The sequence below is a fragment of the Etheostoma cragini genome, chromosome 16 (genome assembly GCF_013103735.1).
Source record: "Etheostoma cragini isolate CJK2018 chromosome 16, CSU_Ecrag_1.0, whole genome shotgun sequence".
Classification (NCBI taxonomy): Eukaryota; Metazoa; Chordata; class Actinopteri; order Perciformes; family Percidae; genus Etheostoma; species Etheostoma cragini.
In genome coordinates this window covers 1,120,997-1,130,269 of record NC_048422.1, presented here as the reverse complement: position 1 = coordinate 1,130,269, position 9,273 = coordinate 1,120,997, and the positions used below count along the sequence as shown (strand labels likewise).

Below are 9,273 nucleotides of genomic sequence, written 5' to 3'. Positions count from 1 at the left end.
CAGTAGTGTATGTAAGAGCATTTCACATGTGTTCGTGAGAGGTAATTCTGAGTAAAGTCCCTAACGGCCCCTCATAAGATAGAGTATTCCTCTTGTGATTCGTCCAGAAAGCAGCAACAAAGATGTGAGGACGGAGGTGCTGGAGATTATCGCTGGAATCATCCCAGAGGAAAAGAGCAAGCTGGGACTCACGGTGGACGCCGTGCGTAGGGTAGGACGCACGGATTACAGATCTAGAGTAGTAAAAGATATTAAAGAAAGCCTGCAGAAGACTCCGCTCAATTTGTGCCAGTTCTCATTAATATTCAATGAACTAAGCTGCTTGATTCTGCACACTGGGCACGCTCATGAATCAGCTCTGGCAACGTGACGTCATGCCGACCAGTTGAATGGAGTCCAGATATTAGTGACTGAAGTCAGACCCGAGTCCTGGACTCTTCTTTGGTGGCTCGGACTTGGACTCTGACTCGCACACTGGGGACTTGCGCTTGACTCGGACTCTACAGTTGATGACTCGTCTACAACGTCAATATACTTACATGCAACCACACGCTGACACTCACTGTCCAAACGTCCCTATTTTATCACACGTTTGGAGGGAGAACGGGTTGAAAGTGCACAGACGCTTATTAAAAACCGTATGAAAAAACCACATACTGTTAAAACCAGATCATGCATGGCACTTTGACTGAGTGCCGACAGTCAAAGGCAAACTTCCTACTTGTTCAAGGCTGATTAAATATGGTCATGTGCCCACCCAGCAGTATGGACCACCAGAGACATGTGACCATGGTAAATCTGTGTGTATAATAGACTGTAATGAAGAAATATGAGCAATATTTTAGATAGAATAGCCTAAGATGAGAAAAGGAAAACAGACTCACAAAATGAGTGATATGTCACAGACTAAGGGGACAAACTTGAGGAATAGAGGACAGAAGGGATGATGGGTAAGGAGAGAATAAAAGAGAACACATTAAAAGTGAAGGTCATTACTTAAGGGACGGCAGGCGATTTACTTTAAGACAAAGCCTGTGAGACAGAACTGTGTGTGTGTGTGTGTGTGTGTGTGTGTGTATGTGTGTGTGTGTGTGTGTGTGTGTGAGAGAGTGAGTGGTACTTCTGGCCAGGCAGCAGGTGCTGGTTTGGTCCCTGCTCCAGTGAGCTGTGTCTGGGTGGCTCCACTCCCAGCTGGGGCACAACAAGTTCTGGAGTGTGTGTTCATGTGTGTGTGTGTGTGTGTGTGTGTGTGTGAGGTGAAAAGAGGTGAGCTGCCATGTGGACAAGGTGATTAGATTAGCAGCATCTGAGGCCTGGGCGCTCGGCCGGGTGTCTGTCGGAGGGTCAGGGCTCGTCTCTCGCCGTACGTTCAGCTGCTGTGATTAGCTCCTGATGGCCGAAGTCACCCAAAACTTACAGCCGAGCCAACTTTTCTTCCCGGTAAACAAGTAAACAAGGTGACCGTGTTCCGCATTTGCCAACATGTCCCTGCCCGTCGCAGAAATTAACGAGCTCACAGCCGTGAGTGTTTTGGCGGATGGTGAAATATCGGTTATGTGGACGTACAGAAGACCTGGATGGTCAGCTGGCAATTTGCTCTGATTGGTGTGCTCATCTCTACTAATCTCGTGACCTTAATCAAGAACTATAAATCCATTCATATCTTGTCTTTTCACTGCACCTGACAACTTGTGACGAGGGACATTAGGCAAATAGACCAACAGCAGTAGCTCGACTGTGGTGCTGTAAGACGGCGTAGTGTCGAGAGCAACAACAGACGCATAGTAGTATAAAGACCGGAAATCTGTGTAAGGTGGTTGGATGGAGTGGTGGATGGATCAAACTACACAGGACTTTTACCCAGGAGACCGGGGTTCATGTGCCATTATTGTGCCCCATGTCAGTTAAACGTACGTCTCGAACCAATGTGTCCCAAAGTGACGCCTAGAGTCCCGGCCGAGTGTGTATAAAAGGTCAAATGACTTATACCTTACCCTAATACTGTATATGAAGTCTCTTTTATATAGACCTTAGTGGTCCCTAATACTGTATTTGAAGTCTCTTTTATCTAGGCCTTAGTGGTCCCCTAATACTGTATCTGAAGTCTCTTTTATATAGACCTTAGTGGTCCCCTACTTCTGTATCTGAAGTCTCTTTTATATAGACCTTAGTGGTCCCCTAATACTGTATCTGAAGTCTCTTTCCCAAAATTGAGCCTTGGGGCAGAATTCCAGCCTCTAGATCCAGTCCTACAGTGAGCTTTCCTTAGTGTGTGCCAATTCTGAATCTGTAGCTTTTGAGGAGGAGAGAGGACCTCATAAGGGGCAAGATTCCAGATCGGTCAATCTAAGCTTTCATTTTCTCAAAGGCAGAGCAGGATACCCAGGGCTCGGTTTACACCATCACCATTTCTAGCCACTGGGGGGGCCATAGGCAGGCCGGGGGAACCTTAGAAAGTAAAATGATCATGCCATGGGACCTTTTAATATCTGTAAACAACAAAGATCCAGCATAGAATATCGTTTCTTTCGGAATAAGGGCAAAAATCTAAATAGTCATTCATATCCCCCTTCATGATGAATTGTAATAAAGGTTTGAACTTTCCATCACCAGGTCGGAGACGCAGTAAATGTCTAATACTTTGGTTTATGACCAAATGTCTGCAAAACTACTGACCCATCAGCTGTTCTTTTGTGTGACATGCTAATAAGCTATGAACCACAACATATGACCCAAAATTGGAATTTGGTTCCTGTGGGCAAAATTGAGGTCAGGTTCTTGGGATCAGTCTCTGAAAAAGTTCCTGCAGTCAAAAGGTGCCTTTGGAAAGTTTTTTTCCCCTTGATCAGAGAATCATAGATCCTACTGAGTGGTGCATTTTGTTTGACAATGTGATAAAAGTCAGTTTGATAAAACATTATTCATTATAAACTAGATTTACAGAATGCTTCTTGAATCCTACATTCTGAACCAAACAGGTCCGTGGCTTCTGACTGACTTCCCTCCAAACTTTTCACTTGGGTCCTTTTTGTGTCTTTGGTTTGTCGCTGCATGCACATCACTTTTTTTTTTAAACGCAAAAAAAACATCCTCCTTCCATCTTGAATAATCTCTTTTGAATCCCAGCTTCTCTGTGTGAGTAATGCTCGCCTCTCCCATCTCGCTCGTCGGGATTGGCTGGTGGGGCTGGCAGCCGGTGTACCCAGGTGTGGTGCTGGAGGTACCCAGCTGTGAGGCCACCAGCCCAGGCATGACTCATAACAGCGTCCCCCTGTCATCCTGTCAGTCACGGCTGACAGAGGCCTCAGCAGGACACAGCACAGAGGGTGACAGGGTGTCTGGATAGCAAGTTTTGAAATGTGAGAGGCCACGTGATATCTGTGTGTGTGTGTGTGTGTCTGCTACATTCAGGATGTCGTGTGCATGACTCAGTGAAGAAGCATAGCATCATCGCTTGGAAAGGTGTGTGTGCGTGTGTGTGTGTTCCCTGACCTGCAGTGCATTTTGCTTGTGAAGAACACTATCGATGCGTAACTAGGGATGAGGAGAAATTGCCTGGTCACTCTCAGCGTGAACCGTTCTCTCTCCTGTCCTCGTCCTCCCATCCGTCTCTCTGCACAACAGAGTTCAGGCCTTTAGGAGGAGAGATTAACTCTGTATGCAACGGATCTCTGGCAGCAATTTTTTTATTTGACTATATTGAATTTCCCTGCATTTCACAATCCTCCAGATCATCATAAATATAGCATCATTGGAGTGTTTATGTTGCAACTTATGGGCTTTTTTTTGTCCCAGGGAAATCTTAGTCTCAAGAAAGAGACAGCATGCCCACTGCAGATAGACCTATGCACTTTCCTAGTTTGTGCATGGCTTGTCTGTCACTCTTGTTTCTGCTTCCATCCAATCTATTTCAGAAACTGCTACATTGTTATTGGTTTTAATATCCGCTAGCAACGTGTCTCTAGGGATGGCAATGATGCTCTTTCAGTTGGTCCAGATTAAAATATCTCAACAATTAATAGATGGAATTTGGTGCAGATATTAATGATGCCCAGAGGAAAGAAACCTAATGAATTTGGTAATCCCCTGACTTTAAAAGCACCACCAGTGGGTCAAGGTTTTCACTTATCTCCACATCTACAAGATGGATTGTCCAAAAAAAAAGTTATACAGACATTCATGACTCCGAGACAATTACCCCAAATGACTTTCAGAATCCTCTGACTTTTATTTCAATGCCACGACAAGCTTCTCATTTTTGGTTTTGAGTGGAATGTCTCAACTATTAGATGGAGTGCCATGAAATGTGATGCAGACATTCTTGTCCCGCTACAGTATGAACTGTGATGACTGCAGGGTTGATGTATTTTTGCAGGCCCACCCTGAAGTTGGCATCGCTCTGGTTCCCTCAACATAAAGCCAACGTGATTTTTCCATTAGATTTTGGATTGTATGCGTGTTTGGAGTATCGGAATATCCCCGTCAACATCTGACTTCTCATTTTGCCACTCCGCAAATGCCTTAGTAGGCTTCAAAATTGATAAATATGGTATTTACGGATGTATGTTAAGTTGTCAAAAACATGTCAAAGTCTCTTAACCACAGACGTTATTTCAGGCATCCTAACAAAAACTCACTCCAAAAATCTATTGAATTAAAGAGGAGCTTTTTCCAAAAGCTCTGTTGTGTACAGTGATCTAAAGTACTGTATGAGTGTGGACAGATGGTCAAAATGCTTACAACATGCTACATTGTTATACGTTTTTATTGGTTTGTGTACAAATTGACTCAACTTGTCAATTGTAGGGACCACACATCCCATCTGTGAATTCTTTGTGACTGTGGCTTAGGTGGTAAGAGCGGACGCCTACCGATCGCAAGGTTGGTGGTTTGATCCAGGCCCGAACCGTTGGGTTTTTGGGCAAGGCACGAAACCCTGAATAGCTCCTGATGCTGCGCCATCGGTGCCTACTGTGTGAGTGTGTATCTGATGAGCAGGTGGCACCTTGTACGGCAGCCTCGGCCACAGTGCGTGAATGTGTGTAAAGGGTGAATGGTTTCTGTACTATGTTAAAACACTGTGATTAGTCGATAAGACCAGACAAGCACTATGTAAAAACAGTCCATTTAATCATTGGGGTTGAACATTTATTTAAATAAATTTGTGGTTTTCTGACAGTGTGCCTTCATTTACTTGACTTTAAACACTAGTAAATTGTATGTTCCATTTTGACATGTGTATATAGTTCAACATCCAATTTTATTTATAGTATCAGATCCCGACGAGTTATCTCAGGACACTTTCCAGGTAGAGTAGGTATAGTCCGCGCTCTCTACATTACAACAATTCCAGTAATTCCATTTGAACTCCCTTGCCTGACCCTTTTCTTTTCTTCTTCCACCATCCTTGTTCCACTGTAACCCCACCTATATCACACCCTTTCGCTGTCTCATTAATTGTGTTTAGCCATGTGGAAGTGATGGTCTGTGAGCGCCCGCCGAATAGATTTACTGTGGGAATGACCCATTATTCCACACTTGGGCAATGAGAGGGTATGAATAAAAGCCCCCCCGCTGATGCCAGAGGTTCACACCTCCTCTTCACGTCCCGTCTCCCAACCTTCTCACCCTCCACCACTCATCCAGAACAACACTACAGTAACAAGTCATATCGTAATCATGTCTTTCATGGTCATGAGTCTTTACCTGAATGCAATTTCAACTGTCAAATGAAATCAGTTTAAGCACTTTGCTCTGAGTCAGAGTAACTTGAAACAAGGCACATTACTTTACTCATGAGTAAAAAAAGAAAAGAAAGTACTGGCTGTTCTGATTGCAGTTGAATAGCACTTAAAGACCAGATGTACGTTTTACAACGGGCAGTAAAGATGTAATCATCCGGTCCAAAGCTACGAGGCAGTCAGTGGTGCATTTGGCTTCATTAAACAGAAATGATGATGCTAATATCCAAGCAGGAAACAAAAGCAACATGGTGCTCAATCAGCAACAAACATATCGTAATGGATATTCAAGAAACGCATGACGAGAGACAAGGACTTTATTAAGCATCATTAGTCCTTTTCCTTTGTTTTATTAGTACGTTATCATAGTTCAGGCAAAATGCCTTCTTGTTTTCCAGTCAGATAATGTTGATGATGTTTATGCCAACTTCCTCTTATTGATAAATTCAGGCTAATATCCATATCCACAGAATCAATTTTCATCAATACAACAGTAAATCTGATCGCCAATCTGCTGCTCTGTTTCTCATCCCTAAAGGCGCTGATACACAACCCAGATTATAGTCAGTCCGGCGAGGTCAGTGACGCGAGTCTGTTCAGTGTGTACCGTGCCGTTGTTTTGACCGATTTGACACGTTGAATCGGGGGCTGGGCAGTCGGACTCAATGACCAATCCGATTGGTGCAGTGCTAACCTGGAAATGACGAGCAGGATCAGCGTGACCCATGCGATCAACGATCTGAAATAAAGAGATTCAGCAACTGCATGGCCTACTTCTCACTTAAAAGGTTTTTTTTTAGAAACATGCTTCGGTGAACTATTATTGTAAAATACGAGATGTTATTCCAAGACCCTCGTGGCGCGTTCGTCCAATCTGCTGCTGGTTTTCGTTTTTTGGGCGACAATACAGATTAACGCCGCCTGCTGTCATGGAGACGTATTTCGTCTCGCACATGCTCAGAGTAGACTTGAGTCGGCGTGACTTTGGTGTGTATCGAGGATTTTTTTAACCAACTCGGGGAGACTGTCACTCCGACTGCCTGTTCTGCCAACGGTTGGTGTGTCGGTGCCTTAACACAGATATTGTTTTCTGTATTTCTTTCCATCGCTGTTAAGCTACTGTCAATGAAAGTTCAAGCTTCCTTCACAGATGTTTCACATTAAAAGCCCAGCAACAGCTCAAAGGACATGACCCCCCTGTTCCTGGTTTTATTTCAAAACCTTTGTAGGAAGTGTTGAGTTTCATGGGCTGGAACCTCTGTCTGTATTGCACTCCCGCAGGAACCTGATTCCACTTCTGGGTCACGGGTGGTAGTTCCTATATTGAAAAAAACTTAAAATCTGACTTTTTCTAGGAGGCGCACACACACACATATAAACTTTTAGCAAATCGGTCTATCATGTCCGCCATTGTTTTGAACAAACAGTCACGTGTCATCATGGATCCCATGTATCTTCTAGGCGAATCCCGCCCTAAGACGCAGCTCGATTAGGGTAGACATCGACCTCGGGTGGTTGAGGTTAGGATAGCTGATTGGTCGAGTGGGACCTGAACAATTCGGGTTATGTTACCTTGCGTGAGCTTGGATGCCTGGCCAATAGTAGTGTGTGAATGCTATTGAAGGGTGAGCCTTGCCTCGAAGTTGCCCAGGTTCCTTAACTCCCGTCACACACATCTAAACCACGCCTGTAGCTGCCTGTAGCTCCTCGCAGGACCCTAGTTGGTTCGGGAAGCTGCCAGTTCAGACACACATGCAGTACTTGACGAGATGGATTTTTTGGGATCTCCTGATATTGCAAGCATCCATCTGCTAAAATACCTCAGAAATTCTCATTGAATTTGCATAGACATTCATTTTCCCCAGAAGATGTATCATACTCATTTTTTTGGTCCCTTAACTTTTCCCGCAGCACCAGAATGAAGTAAACCTTTTTGGTTTTACTGCATTCATTGAAATATCTTAACTGTTGGATGGATTGTGATAATTTGGTTCATGTTCCCCAAAGCAGGAATAGATTACAATTTTGGAGATGCTTTGACATTTCTTGCGTAAAATCCGAATGATTACTAACAATTGTATTTCCATTTTTAAAGATGATTGGAATGAAAAACGTTTTGTCTATGATTTAATGACTGCAGATGAACACTTGTTAGTCTCTGATGATTTTATCATTATGTATTTCCGTAAGTATTATGTAAGTCATTAACAACTTATTCTGAGCTAGCATGGCTGTAGACTTAGTGTTCGTTCCCTTAAAGAGGGTTTCAGAGATACTGTTAGTCATTTGAACATGCTAAATTAATCACGCAACTTATTAGCGTACAGATATCGCCAGTGGATAGATATTCCACTAGTCCTCAGCCTGTATTTGTGACCGTGCTTTATTTGTTAATGCAGTTCATCTTTGAATACAAATCCTAAATGTCATGTATATTTGTTATCTTGCTACAATAATATAAAATACATGATGTATTAATTTACATAATATATATGATATACAGGAACTATTTAAAGTTGAATAAGGGGTGGGACAAATAACAAGCTTCAGTTTCGTTTTTGGAAATAAAAAGTAAAGAAAGACAGAATCCTAGCTACAATTGAATTGACTCTAAAATGACTCACTGTCTTTGGTAAATTGGATTCAGAATGTCAAAAAAAATGAATCAAAATCAAGTGATGAAGATGATAATTGTGTTCAGCTGCTGCTGGGACTTCCCTACACCGAGGCTACTTGTGATCTTTAGAGGTCTTTTTCATTGTAATTATTATTTTGGCCAATTTGTGACATACAATGAAGTGTATGTCACACATTGGACTAAATACATACACACATTACATCATTTTCCATATCTTGTACATTCACTTTTCAACCACGAAGGAAATGTATTCCACTGTTCCATGAACGATTACTTGCACATATGCTCCTTGTGATAGATAGATTTCCCATTGGATGTACAACAATCACACCAGGGTATCTTAGATAAAAGATACAGCTGCTGGTTCAGAGTACTGGCAACGTTTTGTTCCTCGAGTAGTTCTTGACACATCTAGTTTTTCTTCATTAGAGGCAGGATATAACTGAATCTGGAAAGAGCTGTGTGTAACAGGTGGAGGGAAGAGATGAGAGTATGTGGAGGCGTGAGTTGGAGAAAAATTGGCTGATAAACAATGGAGAGGGAGCCTCATGCAAAGACACAGATGCTGAAAAACAGCTTCCGAATTCATTAGAGGAAAGGAGATGGTGGTGATTACTTTCTACTGGCCTCATCCATGCTCCTCAGACTGCTGTTGATATCTGATACCATAGAAATAAAATAGATAGAATGGCCATTCCCAGAGCGATCACTTTTAAAAAAAACTTAAAAACCAACAAGTGGAAAGGCATAAGGGACAAATGCGCAGTGAATTTACGAGAGCCAGCTGATAAATGAGTCAAATTTTACTTAATGATTCATTCCAACACGTTCTGATTGACAGCTTTGTTTGGGTCATTGTTTGTGTGACATACATGACTATGGGCAAGGCAGTGT

The 9,273-nt window shown here is 42.8% G+C and overlaps 1 long non-coding RNA gene across 1 annotated transcript; it reads left to right on the top strand.

Moving 5' to 3' along the window:
- Positions 1 to 2,612: 2,612 nt before the first annotated feature.
- LOC117959538 lies at positions 2,613 to 6,697 on the top strand. Its single transcript, XR_004659957.1, has 3 exons — positions 2,613 to 2,625; positions 2,770 to 2,774; positions 6,592 to 6,697. It is a non-coding gene; the product is annotated as an uncharacterized LOC117959538 (long non-coding RNA).
- The last annotated feature ends 2,576 nt before the right edge of the window (positions 6,698 to 9,273 follow it).